At 51.6% G+C, this 17,706-nt stretch overlaps 1 protein-coding gene across 2 annotated transcripts in view; it reads left to right on the forward strand.

The window, feature by feature from the left end:
* The first annotated feature begins 3,987 nt into the window (after window positions 1–3,987).
* C2_1H1orf216 (chromosome 2_1 C1orf216 homolog) overlaps window positions 3,988–17,706 on the forward strand; it is a 33,112-nt gene continuing 19,393 nt past the window's right edge. Inside the window, exon 1 of one of the 2 annotated variants that reach the window (XM_086956504.1) lies at window positions 3,988–4,123. The gene's annotated coding sequence lies outside the window, so the exon portion shown is untranslated. Of the gene's footprint in view, window positions 4,237–17,706 lie in introns of both variants that reach the window. The other variant, XM_086956503.1, reaches the window with a different exon arrangement.

The following is a 17,706-nucleotide window of genomic DNA, read 5'->3' on the forward strand; positions in this document are numbered from 1 at the left end:
ATAGAACACCTTGGGAAGTCCCTTCCTGAGTCAAGGAAATGGTATTTCTTAAATGAATGGTCTCCTTCAGATAATAGAGAGGACATCTATTAATTTTCGGAGTGTGCAGGTAAGGCTAGCTAATCGGTTATTAACTCAGAACTGGCCTGGCCTGAATAGCGGGTGGGGCATTGAGGGCCCTCTCTCTTGGCAGAGAATACAGATTGGTAGATAAAGGGAGAGCTTTTATTGTATGTTTTCTGTCTCTAATGCAGGAACAACGCTGGAGTACAGCCCTACCCCCTTGGGAGGCCACATGAACTAACAACAGGATAAGGATCTTGGCACACGGTGGGCAGTGTGCTAGGGTCTGGGATTCCCTTGTTCTCGCCCCATTGTCATTACTATCCCCGTGTGGGACGCGTGCTGGTTTCACTCATGGAAGATTGAGCTTTAGGGGACTTGTAGGGGTCACCCAACATGGGAGACAGTCTCGGCCTGCCTTTTGCAAGTAGGGATTGCAACTGATTTGGTAGTTGGCATGGGGGTGACTATATCCCTTTACACCACTTCATTATAACCTAGCAATACATTGGGTCACTTGGTACATGTTTTATGAACCTCCTCCGGGGGAGCAAATTTTATATGCAGGGCCCGGCTGCGCCAGGGAGCCTCTCTCTGTAGGGGAGATAGCTTAGCGCACTATGGTGATATGGGGCACGGTGCCTTTGACAAATCCGAAGAATAGCGCACGTTGGGAGTGCATATTTATCTCCGGCACAAGTTGGCAGGCACTCCTTGTGTGCATCCTATTGATAGGGTTCGTGGGAGTGCTTACGTTCTATGCACAGCAAGAGAATTGTGTAAAAAGATTGGACTGGTTCAGGCAGCTAATTTTGCACTCCTCTAGCTAATGTTGAACTCCTATTGCTGTCCAGTTCGTGCTTTTCGGCTACTTCTTTACCTAGCCGCTGTGGGGCGCTTTGCGTGCTCTCTCGAAGTGCAGCAGAGGCTTAGGGGCCTTTGGGTGCAACTTGTCGTTGGCACCTTGACTCCCTATTGTAGTAAGGTCTGTCTCTCACTTGGACACTCCAAGGGCAGGTATACCTCGTAGACATGCAGCCTGACTCCAGGGTCCTCTCAGAGGCTGGGGGTCGAACAGGCTGGTTATATTAGCAGCAAGTGTCATCACAGTCTGTTTAATCCACTCAGTATGTACACTAGGAAGACTGGCCACCCTTGGCAGTGGAAGTTGGCAGTCATCGGGGGGGGGGCGGACAGCTCTGCTGGGCACACACGAGATGCGATTTGGTAGCTCCTTTATCTGATGTTACGAGGAAGGAGTGACTATGCCAGCCTTTCATACCCTCATGGGACTTCGGTCATTGTTGGCCTGGAGGAGGGTGCATGCTCGTTGTCAGATTGCCCGCCAGACGTAGCATTGCATCTGGTCTGGTGGGCGGGCAGAGGGGCTTGGTTGGCCAATGCAGACATGATCTTCTTGCAGGTGATACCAGTCCACTCGAGCAGCCTTCTTCTGCTAGGTTTTCAAGCTAGTCGGCAAGTTATACTATGATAAATGCATGCCCATGGGTTGCGTTGTGTCCGATGCTTGTTCAAGGCTTTCAGTGGTTCCTGCAAATGGGCACTCCAGGACACGTACCGTGTAGCAGGGGTGCCTCATTGCTGGGATGACTTTTGTCATTGGGAATGACGGGACACAGCCTTGTTCGCAGGCCTGGCAGACTTTGTTCTTCTTTCAGACCAACTGGGGGTACTCCTTGCACATGGTAGACAGGGGGCCAGCGCAAACTTTGCTTTCCTAGGTATAGAGAGCGTCACGTCTGCAGGGGGCCAGATTGCCGGTTGACTAGGTTCACGACTTGGCAAGGTAAATCCAGGCTATGGTAGGCTTTGACAAGGCCTCCCTGGGGTGCATCTGGGTCTCCTCAAAGTTCGCGGTGGCCTTTCATTTGTGGCCTGTCCCCCCTGACCAAGTACCAGCTGCGGCGCGTCATGGACACTTGCTTAGAATTATCTGGCAGCAACAGACAGGGGAAAAGGTTTTGTACTCTTTCATTTAGGATAGGTGCTGCGACTACAGCTTTTCAGGCAGGGCTGCCAGTGGCAAATATAAAGCAGGTGGGGCGCTGGGAGTTCAGCTGTTACAAAAGGTACATACGCTCCTGAGCGGGTTGAAACAAGGGTGGTTGGCGGGCATTTTTGGTTCATATGTATGTGACGTTGAGTCAATGTATGGTTTGCAGTGTATAATCTGGATATGTAATAAACGAGTTTTACACATCTGCATCTTTTATTTGGTAGGTAAATCGGTCTGGGTGGCAGGAAATGTGAGAATCCAAAGGGTAGCCCGGTGGGTTGATAGCGGAAAATGGAAGCATGGTTTTGCAACAACAAAAATCAGGTGGATAGTGTCGCCCGACTTGCATTGGAGTAGCGTGCAGCGCGTATTTCAGCAACTATTGGACGGGGGTGAATCTCCACCAGGCTTGTTAATTGTGCATTTGGGAGGCGAGGAATTGGTCCTCTTGGAGCGCATGGCCCAGCTACAATTAATGAGGGCCACGCTGAGCGATTTGAGCAATCTGTTGGGGCCGTGCGAAGTATGGTGGTCCGAGATCACTTCAAGACTGCATTGGAAGGACGCTAGATCAGGGGTGGCCATCGAAACGTCCCGCAGACGAGTGAACAGTGCCATGCGCAAATTCACAGAGCAGAGGGGATTCGGCTTTTTAAGACAGTTTGTTGCACACCAAACATACGGGTTGTTTTGATGAGGACGGCGTCCATCTATCAGAAGTAGGGATAGCCATTTTCCTGCTGGACCTATCAGAAGCGATGGGAGCAGCGGGTTGTAAATAGAGGAAAGATAAGGGATGGGGGGGACTCTCGGACGGCGGCTGCCGCACCGAGAGCCTTCGTGGAGTTACAGGGCGATCAAATACAGGAAGGTACAGAAGGGTACCCTCTACAGGAGCACCGGAAGGGTGCGTGAGCGATATATCCCCCAGGGATATCCACGGTAAAAGGATCCTGGGGGACTGACGGCGCCCCGTTAGTCCTTCGGGCGGTTGTGTACCTGAGCAACCGGGGGTTGCCAACGCTCTGCCCCCCCGAGGGGGGGGGGTTGAGTAAATGGGCGAACGAGAGGTTCGCCGGGGGTAGGGGTTAGACCTTCCCCCCCAAACTGATAACGCCCCTACGGTTTAACACCGTGAGGGGGTTATAGCTCGGTCAGGTGGGCGGGTCGCGAGGGGCGGCCTGCTCTGGATCGCCCGTAAGTTAACCCAACATGTTGGCATAATGTATATGCTAATAAAACTGCAACAACTTTCTCCATCAACTTGTGTGGTGTCGGTTATTGTGGGATGGGGGGTTGTATGTAAGCGAGTCTGGGCCGATATTGGCACTAAGAAGAACAGGCTTATGGGTATTCCGCTAGGCCAAACAGACTGTGTACTTGAGCTGCTCGAGGTGCTGTGGGGAGCAAAATAATCCAATACTGACTCCACTTCCATGGTAATTAGACGCTCTGTAAGCAAGAAATTGGTGTGAAACTGCTATTATAAGGAAATTATTATTTTATAGGCACACGCTTTCCGATTACCCAAGGGTTCCTTTAAGCTCAGTCACTGTCCGGCCACACTCCAGCACTTAGTGGCAGGGAATTTTAGCCAGCAGAGGGGTGCTGGGAGGCAGCTACTTCGGTGCTGTGCGGTACAGCTTTTGCAGGCCAGGAGCCTCAGGGAAGTCTCTCTTGTCCGTGCGGCACTGAAGCCCGTCTTTGATATCTAGTACAGTGCGGCATCCATCCCTCCCCGGTACACCACCAGCCTCTTCCCTCCTCCCTTCTGTACAGGAGGCAGCAGCATCTCTCCCCCGCCCACTCTCTCCCGTGCGGCACCATCTCCCTCCGTCCAGCGGCTCTCCTCTCCCCGCTCTGGTGTACACAGCCTCTCCCAGATGCTGGGAGGAAGGAAGTGAGCGCGCACTGACGTCTGTCCGTCGTCCTGCCGCTGTTGTTGTGGTTACCGTTTCCTCTCCAGAACTGCGGCAGGAGGACACCGAGGGGGCCCGGGAGGAGGAGAGGGCAGCGGACGTCCAGAAGGGGCTTTGCTGGAGGGTAAGCGTCCCCGCACCAGGCAAGACCCCACCTGGGCCCGAGGGGGGCGGAGGAGGGGGCGGTTAAAGGGGTACTCGTCACAGGGCGAGATGACAGAAGGCGGACTGTTTATGGTATGTGCGTATGTGTTAGCATGTGGGTGTTTCTGTGCAAGGCTTATCGATACATGTCTGTCTTCGTGGGTGAGTGTGTTTCTCTGCGTGATATCGTGTGTACGCGTAAATCCATGCAAATGATTCCTCTGTGTGCCTGTGTCGGAATGTCAGATCTAGGTGTATGCGGTGTATTCTTTTCAAACATCCATGCGATGTTGGTGTCCTTCTCCTGGGTACGTGTGTTTGTGCAGTCTGACGGCATCTGCATTTTAAATGTGGCTCTGCTCCTGTATGCAGGTGTATATGTGCGCGCGAGCTTGTATTCATTATATAACCTATATCGTTTGCACGTGCCAGCGGATATCAAGGTCGGATCTTTGAAACATTGGTTTTCTATAAATGCTATACGGGGAGACAAGGGCGGTGGTCACCTCCTAAATGGTTGCGTGTCTCTCAGGTGGGCCTTCCTAGCAGTTTCAAACCTTCTACAAGGTGGCGGTGCTGGGCACCATCAGTGAGTCCTGTTCTTTACCCAGCGTTGTGCTCGGGCACGGAGTGTTTGTACAGCGCCGGTCCTCCAGTTAATTGGCAGTAGGAGTAACATCCTTGGCGGGTGGGCAAGACTTGAGTTGTCCTGTGATATATTCAGAGCCACTGGAATGATGTGACGGGAGACGTCCAAATTATGCAGCAATAAAAGACAAAATATGCGGCATCATGTGCCACATTTGTAATAGTATTACTTCATTTTTAGATCGAGCCTGGGCAGGCCATGCGCTGCTCTGCGAGGCATGCTGTATTCGAGTATGGACGTAAAGATCCTCCCACTTTCCGCACATATTTTTCATTGGCTTGTGTCATTGTCCTTTTTAAATGCTGGCTTCTGATTCGTTAATAGATGTGTAAGTCCCTCCTTAGTACTGTCTTGTCTTCATTTGTAACCTCCCATGAGGACTAGCCCTTTTACTTCTATTGTTACACAGTACGTCTTATTTAGTCTGTAAGCCCTTTTTTTTATGAGTTTCTCCTCAGGCACAACATGCTTTCCTGCAACATTCACTGCACCATGTGCGCTTTCACTTTCTTAGCAGCGGCTGCTTCTTTAAACCACTCTCATGATTATATAGCCCACAAGCTACAAAGTGCTTCCATGTCTCTGTAGGTCGTAGCACACTAGACCCGCAGCAGGGCGGGAAGAACCCGATGATGAAGCATGCCACCAAGGGACCTTTTGGTGGGTGAGGGTTATTTTAAGAAAACTTATTGCTTTTCCTTAAATAATAGTTCTGGAACGATAGTTATAAATACATGGTGGACTTTCTTTGGTTATTCATATGAAATAAGGACAATATTTTAAGTGGGCAAGGGTAAAGAGCCCAGGTTTTGGTCTACTGGTAGAATGTTATGCTATCTATGTTGACCTACTGGCCCTCAAATTTGTGGACATGTTCACAGCTGCCATGAAACAAGCATTGCCCATGCTAGCACTATTAATGATAGTACAAACACAGCTACCATACACCTACAGTTGTAACAATTGGGAATATTCTAGGCCCCTAGAGCTATGAGAATGGCCTCGGCGCCTGGTATCAGTCATTTTTTTTAATGTATATTGCATTAGTATATTGCATGAAGTAGTGTGGCTCACTGGTTAGAGGCGGCAGACCCGAGAGCAGAGGACGGCCCGGGACCAGGGTTCAATTCCCGGCGCGGCAGGTTTCTGGACCAGGGTCAGCGGACTCGATAATTCTCTCGCCTCAGTGCCCACTCTGATCAGCGATCACACTCGGCAACTGTGGGCATTAGCTTGCCTCATCTTCACTAATGGCCCCACCAGACCGCCGGGGATGCCTGGTCTCACCCTGGAGATACCCATTAAGGGACCATCTCTCAGGGAAGCCAGGAAGGGTTTCGCAGCGGTCGAAGCGCCTTGGGACCCTCCGGGTAAGTAGTGCGCTATATAAATGCCTATACATACATACATACATACATACATATACATACATTAATAAAGAGCTGTTTTTGTATTCACCTCTAAATTAGACAAACAGCACCAGCTTGTGGCAGACAGTCATAAGTTCCGGTGTTGACAATTAAGTGCTGATGCCGAGCACCGGAAACCACCAGCTCAAATTAAACACTGCAGATGGGCCTCTATTTCCTCCTTCCTTTTACCAACGGGGCAGAGGTGTCATTCCCAGTCTCTTGCTTGACCTGCCGTCAATGTATGCAGATTAAGCAGGGGAAGGTGGCCTGCTCAGAAGTGGCCTCACTTATATTCATGTGTGGCTCACCATTGTGAGCTAATACATGCACAAATAATCTTGGCAACATTTGTATTTTTTTTTATCTCAGTGAAGTTAAGAAAACATGCCTCTTTTAGAGAATCCCCCCTCCTTTTTTTCACAATGCATAAAATACTGAAGCAGTGTTTTGTGAAAATACACAATCTGCAAATGTGGGCCACTTTTTTTAAGGATGCAGGGGTATAGATCCTAATCCAACCCTGGTAGTAGGAAGGCTGTGGCGATTGATAGCGGGTCAATGTTACTTTAAGGAGATGGGCAGCAGCAATAAGGATGAGGCATAGATGATTAGTGGCATTAAGACCGTGACAGCCATGGATTTGGTTGCATGTTTATGTGGTTGTTTGTGGCAGTAGGAACATGCTGGCATTGGCAAAGATGGTTGGTAGCAGCAAAGTGTAAAGCAGTAAAGTGTGTTTATTGGATCATGGCAATGATAATTGTTTTGTTTTTTTAAATTCTTTTTATTGTTGCATCAGAAGTATCACAAATGAAAAAATTATCATACGGTAGGACGTCAACATACTGCCTTATCCCTTAGTTGCGCAACTTTTCTTATTTCTGGATTCCACAAGCATCATTAGAACGCTTAGTTCTTTAGTTTAAAACACAACGAGAACATAATAAAATAAAACAGTCCCCCAAACAGCAGCCTACCTACCCACCTCTTCCCCCTCCCCCCTGGACCACCCCACTCCCTCTATGTAGCCTTTACCCACCTCGCATACATGGTCTGAGCATTCACGTATGAACATGGCCTACAACTGTCACTGTCGTACGTCCTGCCGCGTCAGGGACTCCCCCGACCTCCTACTCATCGTCCTCACGGCCTCATTCCAGTCCATGGTATTGTCTCCACTTTGCCCACACTCTCCGAAACTTTTTTGGGCAACCCCTGGCTTTGTAGGTCACTCTTTCTGCCGCCATGTTCAGATCTAGCCCCCTCCTCCATTCCTCTAAATCTGGTCTGTCGGGTGCCCCCCAGTATCGTGCAATATCCCTTTTCGCTACCACTAAAGCCAGTACCAGAAAGATGATCAAAGGGCGAGTCAGGTCTACTTCTGTCGTCATGCCCAGTAGCGCCAATCTAGGGTCGCGCGGTAGGTTCATACCCAGTACTTCATCCAATTCCATGAATACACCCTCCCAGTATTCTTGAATGACTGCGCAACCCCAGAGTGTGTGGAAAAAATCGCCATTCTGCTGGTGACACCTAAGGCACGCTGTGCCAGTAATCCTCCCCATTTTAAAAAGGCGCCCCCTGTCGAAATAGGATCTATGTAGCACCTTGAATTGTATGAGTCGAAGCCTCGACTTGATCGCTACCTCGCGTGGGTGCATGAGAATCAACTCCCAATCCAGGTCCTCCATACCCCCCACGTCTGCCTCCCATTTGTCTCGTAGGTCCTGTAAGTCCCCTAACATATTGTTGGTCAAAGTTTTATACGTGAGGGATATCGCCCCGCCCAATATCTGTTCCTGCAGTAATCTACCTTCCAGTGGCGCGTATTCTGGGATGTCAATGAGTGTGATGTTTTGTGCCCTCCATGCGTGTCTCAGCTGTGCATATTTGTAGTACTGGGTGGAGTGCAAGCCAAATTCTTCCCGAAGCGCCTGAAAGGTTTTCAGTTCCCCCCTCGCAATCACGTCTCCTATTGTAGAAATACCGATATCATCCCATCGGCTGAAGCCTCTTAGTTTATTGAGTTCTCCCAACCACGCGCAGCACCATAACGGTGTCTGTCGGGTGGGCCGCTTGTCCCATCCCATTCGCGTCGTCGCCTTATACCACGCCATCAGCGTTATCTTCGTGGCCGGCAGGAACTGCTTCCCCACCGTCCCTCCATAGAGGTAGTGCAGTATGGTTTTGTTTGCCCACTTAGACTGTTCTAGTGCATAGGTGGGGTGATCCGCTGCCGCATGTAACCACTCATTAATTGGGGCGAGGCGTTCCGCCCAATAGTATGCCTCCAAGTTGGGAAGAGAAATCCCTCCACTGTATTGGTGGCGCTGTAGTGTGGATAGAGCGACTCTCGGCTGTTTTCCCAACCACAGGAACGCCCGCAAATCCGCATGGATTTTAGTCAAAGTCTTGGCTGGCAGTGGATAATATTCGTTTTGAAGTGCGTAGAGGAACTTCGGAAGTAGGATCATTTTATATAGTGCTGCGCGACCTAGCAAAGTGAGCGGGAGCTGTCTCCACCTATCCATCTCAGCCGTAGCGCCTACCATGACTCGGGCCACGTTGTTGGTGAAGGAGAGTTCCCTGTCCAGTGTTATATATATGTACCTAGGTATTGAAAGCCCTCTTTCGTGTAAATGAGTAGCCCTGGCAGGCACTCCCTCCGTTCCATGCCTTGCGGGTCGTACAGGACTGATTTGTGCCAGTTTATAGTGTGGCCTGCCCTTGCACCGAAACCCGCTAGTTCTCTAAACAGTTCCGGGATTGTCGTGTCTGGGTCAGTTACAAACAACAGGACATCATCGGCATATAGGGATATTTTCTCCTGTGTGGCATCCGAGTCTCCCCAGTTGAAGCCCCTGATCCCCTGATTCTGTCTAATCCGTATCGCCAATATTTCTATTGTGAGGGTAAAGAGAAGGGGGGACAGTGGGCAACCCTGTCGCGTTCCCCTGCTGATTGGAAATTCGCGGGACAACCTCCCGTTAACCCGTACTCGTGCCCTCGGGGCTGAGTATAGGAGTTGAACCCACTTTAAAAACTTGGGGCCAAACCCAAATCGCTGGAGGGTCTCCATCAGGAAAGGCCAATGAACTGCGTCGAAGGCCTTCTCCGCGTCCAGGGAGAGGAACCAGTGGGGTTCACTCCACCCTCGGACCTCCTGTAGCCAATTATGAGTGCGGCGGAGGTTTAATTTGGTCGCCCTATCCGAGAGGAAACCGGACTGGTCCATATGCACCAGATCTGCAATGACCTGTCGTAGACGTTTAGCCAGAACAGTGGCCAAGATCTTTGTCTCCATATTGAGGAGGGAAATGGGGCGGTAGGATGCACAATCGTCCCTGGGCTTTCCCTCTTTGTAAATCGGGACGATAGTGGCTAAGGCGAGATCCGGCGGTAGACTTTCTGCCTGGTATGCCTCTACGAATAAAGCTTTCATGTGTCGTTGTAACAGGTCAGCCATCCGCTTGAAGAATTCTGCCGGGAAGCCATTTGGTCCCGGTGTCTTCCCCGGTTTCAGCGATGCTATGGCCTCTGATATTTCCTCCAGTGTCACCTCCGCCTCCAACGCTCTGCTGGCCTCAGGGGACAGAGTCGGCACCTCCATATCGCACATGTAGTGTAGCGCCTCCTCCCTGCCACCCAAATCTCTTGCCCTATAGAAGTTCTCATAATATGTCGCGAAGGCATCTGCTATGGCCTCATCCATGTACGCCCGTCTGTTCCCCGCTAACGTAATCTGATCCACCCACCTTGCCGCTCTTTCTTTCCTGCTCAACCATGCCAAGAGTTTGCCGGACTTGTCACCCACGTCATATAGTCGGTGGAGTGTCACCAACGCTTGAGTACGTGCCTCGTCAGTGACTATTTCCCTGTAATGTCTCTGAGTGTCTAACAGTTTCCTAAGGAGTGCCTCTCCCTTTCGCTGGTGGTATTCTGCTTCTAGGGCTAAGATAGACACCTCTTCACTGGCTATTTTGTCCTGTTGCTTCCGTCTGACATCTCCCAGCCTACTTTGTATGCATTGCCTCCCAAAGGGTAACCCCGGAGTCCACCGTACCCTCATTCTCAGCCATGTACACCCTTATGTCCGCTCTAATGCCCCATAGTATTTCCGGTGTTTGGATGTCCCAGGCCGCTAGTCGCCATTCTGCCTTCCTCTCTCCTCTCTCCCGCCCTAACTGCGCATACAGCGGGGAGTGATCTGAAATTCCCCTTGCTTTGTAGTCTGCTAAATCACTCGCTGAAACATCCTGCCTGGATATGAAGATATAATCTAGCCTAGAGAAGACCTTGTGGGCCCCGGAGTAAAAGGAGTAGGCCTCCTGCGTAGGATGAAACCACCTCCAGACATCGGTGAGGCCGATGATGTTCATTTGCCGCGCTAGGGCTGAAGTGGACCCTATTGCATGTGGTGTCCCCGACAGATCCTGTGAAGCGCACATTACGTCATTAAAGTCACCCCCCACTATTTGTATCGTGTCAGCCGTGTCCATGAGTATAGCGGTGATTGCCTTGAGTGTGCGTGCCTGTAACTTGGGCGGGGCATACACTGATAGGATCGTGTACCTGCGCCGCTTCCAGACCCCCTGGACTCCCGCGTAGGTCCCCTGCGGGTCTAACCAGGTGTGAGTGATAGTGAATGGTGCCGTTTTCTTAATGAGAATCGCTACTCCCCTAGAGTCTGTTGTGTATCCTGCATGCGCCAGCACTACATGCCTGCCTCTCGCTATAAACGCGCACTGATTGCCTCTAAGGTGTGTTTCTTGGAGAAGGATGATATCAGGCGCTAGTCTTTTGAGGTAGGCGTTAACTAGGCTTCTCTTAATCTTCGACCCAAGGCCATTTACATTCCATGTTAACACAGTGACCCCTGCATCACCTACGTGTGGAGTACCCAGTGTATCTGCCATTGTGTGTCACATCCTCCTTCCCATGTAGGTCCCTGGCTTAGGGGTGGCTCAAGGTGCGGCCTGGCATATTGCTGCTGCTTCTCAACTGACCCCCCCTCCCCCTCCTGTACCCCAACTTGAAGGAATGCAGTAACAAAACTCCTCCCGCACCCCCCTCCCCACCTCCCTCCCCTTCCAGTCGCTTCCCTACCTGGGACCTAACTATCCACGGGAGAAGGCCTGTCGCCCTCCCACATCTCCCTCCCATCACACACCAAAGAACTGTATAAACAACTCAAACAACATTCGAAGGGCGTGTCAACTTGCGTGCTCCCGGTGGCCGGGCTGCAATCTCACTGGCCCTTGAGCATCTAGAATGTGAGTCCTACGTGTCTGCCGTGGGTCCCTGCCCCGATGAATCCTGCTCCAAGTGTTGTATTTCCTTGACCAACGGATGGACCGAATCTCCAAGTCCTTCCTCCTCATCCCCGCCAGAACCATGACCCTCCGAGTCCTCCTCCTCGTCTCCCTCTGAACGGATGCCATTCCGCAGGCAACTAAACCTGGAGCCCGCTACTGAGTCATTTCCCGGGGACGTAGATCTGCCCCCCTTCTATCACTGGCACCACGGGTCTGATAGGGCGTTGCCGGCTGACGTCTCCTTGTCTTGCCAGATCTTCTACGTTGCGGTTTCGGTTGCTCCCAGCGTGTCCTTTCCCTCATTGACCTGTCCATGGCTTCCCTTCCGGCCGCCTCTCTACTGTTCAGGATGGGGCGTTCCTCGAGCCATTGCCAGGCGTCCTCCAGGCATGTGAAGGAAATGGGTTTATCTTTGTAGATCACTTTGAGTTTCGCAGGGAAAAGAAGCATGTAAGCAATGTTCAGGGATCTTAGTTTCGTCTTGACTGAGTCAAAGGAGCGGCGCTGCTTCGACACCTCCTGGCTATAGTCCGGGAATATCAGTATGATTGCATTCTCGAAACGGATTTCTCCCAGCTTCCTAGCTTCTCTTAGAATCAGATCCCTATCCGCATAGTTCAGGAATCTCGCAATAACTGGTCTCGGTCTTGCGCCCTCCGGCGGCTTAGCCAGGAGCGCCCTGTGTGCTCTCTCAATGACGAAGCACGCCGAGAACTGCGCCGCCGGAAAGGTGGTCTTCAGCCAGGCCTGTAGGAAGGAGACCATATCCCTCCCTTCAATTCCCTCTCTAAAGCCTACAAAGCGGAGGTTGTTGCGCCTCGATCTGTTTTCTGCATCGTCCACCTTCCATTGCAGGTGACGGTGGGAGGCCTGGAGCTCCGCCATGTCTTTTTTCAGGGCTGTGATCGACGCCTCATTGTCAGTGACTCTAGTTTCGGCCACGGCCACCCTGTCTGTTAGATTCCGGAAGTCCTGCCTCAGCAATGCTATCTCGGAGCCCACTTCTCCAATCTTCACCTCCAGGGCCGCCCGGGATTCCTGGATGTCACTCCTAGAGGCCTGGATAGCCTCCAGTAGCATCGCCGTTTCGGATCGCGCACCGGAGGACTCCGGTCGGTTCTCCATGGCTGGTCGTGACGTTGCATAATTATCCATGGGGCCCTGTTTAGATGACTTAGGGACCGGGTCTCTCTTCCCCATGGTGATCCTCTTCTCCAGCGGATTGGCGCTGCATGCGGCCTGTCTGCACTGTGTGGAACGCACAAGCTTTGAGAGAACGCTACTCCGGGGGCCGTAGTTTCCCAGTACGTCCTAACCCTAGCTTTCGCCTCCTGAGTAGGAACACCTCCAAGGGGGGGGGCCACCCTCACCGCCAAGTTCCCTCAGGCGCCCCTCCTCGGTGTTGTGGGCTCTTACCCGGATCTGGGCACTGCACGGTCTGTCCTGGTTTTCTCCTCCCGCGTAACCAACACCAAGTCACCCAGTGCCGGTCATCCAGGTGCGCCAAGCTCCGGCCCTTGCTCCACGTCCAGGAGCGCCCCAACTCCCGGAGGGTCACCGTCCTCAACACTTAGCGGGGGCTGCCGGTGTACGGGCGGGTGCAGAAGGCGGCCCTGTTCCGATGGTGTCCATAAGTTGCTGAGTGCCCCTCCGGCCTACTCCCGGATATCGCCTCCACTTTCAATTCGCCCACTCCGGCTCGACCGCCGCCGAGGGGACACTGCCTCCACTCCTGTGTTCTCTCTCCCCACCGTATATTCGAGCTCCGTTGTCCTACGTGGGTGGGCTCACAGCTTACTCCTCCGCAGTGCCGTGGGAGTTGGTCTGATCCCCGCTTCCCCTCGGATTCCCTGACCGCTCAGTTCCCGTCTCTCCAGGTCGCCCAGCGGGGGGGGGGGGCACCCCGGGGTTGACTCCGCTGGGCGCTGTCCCTCCATCTCCGGATATCGCTGGTACCAGTGCACCCTGCTCTCCCCTGTGTGGTGCTCCGGTTAGTGTCGGGGTAGGTGGGGGGGTGGGGGTGCGACCCGCAGGTGAGGTTCCGATTGATGGCGCAGGGGGGGGCCGTGGGCAGCCTGTATTGGCACGAGGAGGTCCCTTCCCAGGCAGCCCCCGCCGCCGGTGCGTGTCCCCGCGGGCTCACCTCCACCGTTGTTGCCGCAGCAGCCCCTCCTCCACAGGCTCACCTCGGCAATTTCGGCCCTTGTGCTCCTCCGCTCCTTCCCGTCTACAGGGACCGCCCCTCCAGCGAAGCGCTCGTCCGCCGCCGCTCCCCTTCGCTGTGCAGTGAGGGGTACGGCTCCTCTTCTCCGCTGTTCCCTGGGAACCAGGTCAGTCACCAGTCGGCCGCCATCTTGGTAAAGGCGGCCGAATCTCCGAAGGGCGTCTCCTGCTCCGGGTCAGGCACCAATGTCACTGTCTCACCGAGGCTCAGGCTAGGGCCGGGTAAGGTGGTGGCTCCGACCCTGTTCCGTTATTGAAGCAGGGACATGAGCTCGTTCTGCTCCGTCTCAGCCGCCATCTAAACCACAGTCGCCATTTTGCACTCCGTGGTTGTTCCCGGCCCAGGCTCCGGTCGTCCAGGTTTCAGGCTGCCCGCGCAGATGTCGATCCCTCAAGCTGCTCGCTGGATGCCCGCAGCGGTCACACACCTGTACATGAAAGGGTGTGCTCTCCGGGGTGTCTGTGTTCGTCGGATTATGGTGCAGCCCGGCCGGAGCTCCGGCGAGGCACGTCCTAGCCGGCCATGCTGCTGGCCACGCGCCCAGCAATGATAATTGTTGGTTGAATGATCCTGACTGGTTGGTATAGAAAAGCTCTGGCAGTGGTAAAAAATGAAAGTTTCACCTTAAGGTGGTGTGCAGTGCCAGGTAGACGTGGACAATAGTTGTTTAAGGCAGTAAGCACTATCAGTGCTGAAGGGTGGTGGGATAATTATGAGTGAGAACCAGTAAGTCATAAACAAGGGGGGGACCAGGGGGCAATAAAGGTCCAGCACACAAGCCCCACGGTATGTACTATCAATCATGAGGTGTGCTGTCCCTAACAGAAAGAGGGAACTGGGTTTGAAGGTCTAAGCGGAAAGGGATTTAGCTTCTATAAGGAGCAAGGACCCTTAAACACCACAGGGGTGCCATTCTTCATAATAGGGCAGATCCTCATTGGTCCGGAGCTGCAATGCCCAACGTGTCCCACACGGGGACTCTTTGCCTGATATCTTTTCCCTGTGGTTTTAGCCGTAGATGAAGGGGTTGAGGGACTGTGGTGTATGTACAAAGGTGTGTACAGTGTGGGGCGGATAAAGTTAAAAATGAGTATGGGAACTAGCTGTGTTAACTTTATTTCGTGGGTTCAATGTCATAATTAACACCTGCGATACTTGTAGAAAGAGATTATAATGGCCTCATCAAGCGTTATGAGTTCTGGATAATGGTCAACATATTTCATGCCCTGTGCGTCATAAAGATCATGGCATTTCGTCAGGACCTAGGTACCCTACTTGCTACTCATAGAGGGTTGGTATGTGTATAGAAATTCTTTTTTTAAACCATACCTTCACCAAAATACACGAACTGCAACAAGGTTCCTCCTGAGTAGGTGACAGGGGGACTGGGCAGGTGCTACGGAGTCACAGGACGCTCACTGGCGTCACAGCCGACTGAACAATGGAGGTCATACTGTGTGACTGACCTTACCCCTGTGGATCTGGAGCAGGGGTTTGTGGTGGCCCTTGCTCCTTATAGGAGCTATCCCCTTTTCCGCTTAGACCTCCAAACTAATTTCCTTCTTTCTGTTAAGAACAGCACACCTCATGATTGATCAGCACCAGTAAGGACATGGGGGTTGAGGTGACTGCGTCATTATAGCATGGAAGTATGGCATAGAAGTGTTACAAGTTGCACTAAGTTTCTGGTGTAGGTTTTTGGTGGCAGTTTGGGTCTGTCAGTAGTGATTTGAGCAGGGCAGCTTTCAGAGCTGTGGTTGGTCGCAGAGAGGCTTTGGGCCAGATGTATCAAAGGGTTTTGCCCATTCTGTGTCTATGGGAAAATGTGTTGATACATATGGCCCTTTATCTCTGTTAATTGTTGGCAACAAAAACTTTGGCTGTTGTTTGTGGGCCTTGAAATGGTTGCATAACCACAAAAGAAATGGGGATGAAACAATGCGAGTCCTACATAGACACCATCCTAGGACCAACAGTGCAATATAAAATCAACATATTGGATGAGGGAGACTCACCCACAGCATGTGGCATGCTTCATCATTGTTTTTCTCACCCCACGCTGGTAAGATGATACTACCAGGGCAGAATCAACTTATGTCTATGTACTGTTTCTTGTAGAGCGTATATATAAACCCAGGGGTCTCAAAGCGCTTTGCCGCGACACAGGCACAGACAGAGAAGATGGTTTAGAACAGGGATCTCCAACCTTTTGTGTAGTCAGAGCTACTTCTTGCCATTGAAAATCGTCGTGAGCTACTGAACCCGAAGCAAGTCGCGCATTTTTCCGAGAGACCCCCCACACCCAGTTTCATTGACTTTAAGCCTAATTTCATCAGTTCCTCCTCTCACGCTGGTCAGCTACAGTCTTACTAGTCTTCCAGAAATCAAGTTGCTTTGCCCGAGGTGACATTAATACCCACATTTTCGATTGAATAAAATAAGGGGGCTTGGATGAGCTCCAATACAGACATCCCTTATATCAGCTGCAGTGATCACATGGCCATTGCAGCCTGTGAAGTCGTAGTACAAGCAGCAAACAATCTGTCACACTGCAGCATTTTCTATGACAGCACAGAAAGGAACAACCCATACATTGTTACAAAGTAGCTTTCGGGAACCTCCGGAATATTGTTATAAAGCAGCTGTCTCTGTGATGTGACAGTAAAAAAGCACAACCATAGAAAGGAAAGAGGCGCCCTGTATTCCCATGGAACGTAGTGAAGGCTATATGTACAAAAATGTTCCGGCAGCAAAACTATCAAGAGAATTAAGTACAGCAGCAGGAATTATACAACAACTGCACTATCACAATCTTTTTTTTCAGATACTTAGATTTAATTGCTCAATATCCTCATAAATAAACAGACAATTCCTTGCCCAAGTATAACATGTCTCTGCCCAGTTTAACTGATATAGGAACCTATAATCCAGTTGCTGATTAAAAAACGTGTGTGGGTCCAACAGATGCGCCCCACGGGAACTAGTTTACCATATAACATGGCTGGGACGACCTATTTTCGTCCTCCTCTTCTGCATATTACTCGGTAGTTTATTGTGACTTTTGCATACATTCAGGTGGATACCTGAGGAATTCCATGTAATGATCCCTGTGAATGCTTTGGCTTCCACGCACTTCAATCTCTGCAGCTTTAGAACGTCAGCAAATAGCAAACAGATGCGAATAGAGAAAGAAGACGGGTCCCCGGCGGTTCTGATCCTAAGTATTTTTGAAAAGCGACCCTGGAGTTCTCCGACGAGAGAATGCTCACCCCTTCCTAAACTTCCCTGGTGTCCAGAGGTGTATCAGCTGCCTGGAAGGGAAAAGAACTACATCTGAATCGATGTAGGCCCACCTAGCCTGCCCCTGCCATGCCTCCTGTAGGACTTCACTGGGCATCAATTCTCCAGCCCCTCTTGGCTCTCACGTGGACGTCCTGTGTCCCAGAAGATGCGCAGATGCAGAGGGTGGCATCCAGTGTGACATGTCTCTGCCTGCTGCATGCTGGTGGACCCAGCATGGGCTCCGGCGCCTTCTCGCTGCTCTTACACTACGATTACTCCCCGTGACACCCTCCACTGCCAGTCCTGCACATTCACTCTCTCTCTCTGACACGGTGGATACTTTGAGCTAAGCTAGCGCCTCACGGAACGCAAGGAAGAAACACGAAACGTGTTTTACCATCAGGTGCCGAATGCTTTGCAGGTGAAGCATCTCTTTACTTGACAGACACAGAAGAAGGGATTTACTCGAGGCTAAGACAAAACAAGAAAAATCCCTGACAGTTCTAGGTTGGGCTGCGCTCTAGGTTATATAGCGCTAATGCTACAGAAAGGCCGCTTTCAAAGCGCTGAAAGTAGTTTCAATAAGTCTAGCAAAAGAAAAACGGCACAAGCCGGCGAGCAGAGGCAAGAAAAAAACGAGCTTACCTGCAGTGGGGTCTCCTGACTGCTTGAGGCGGTGGA

The sequence above is a fragment of the Lissotriton vulgaris genome, chromosome 2_1 (assembly GCF_964263255.1).
Source record: "Lissotriton vulgaris chromosome 2_1, aLisVul1.2, whole genome shotgun sequence".
Lineage (NCBI taxonomy): Eukaryota > Metazoa > Chordata > Amphibia > Caudata > Salamandridae > Lissotriton > Lissotriton vulgaris.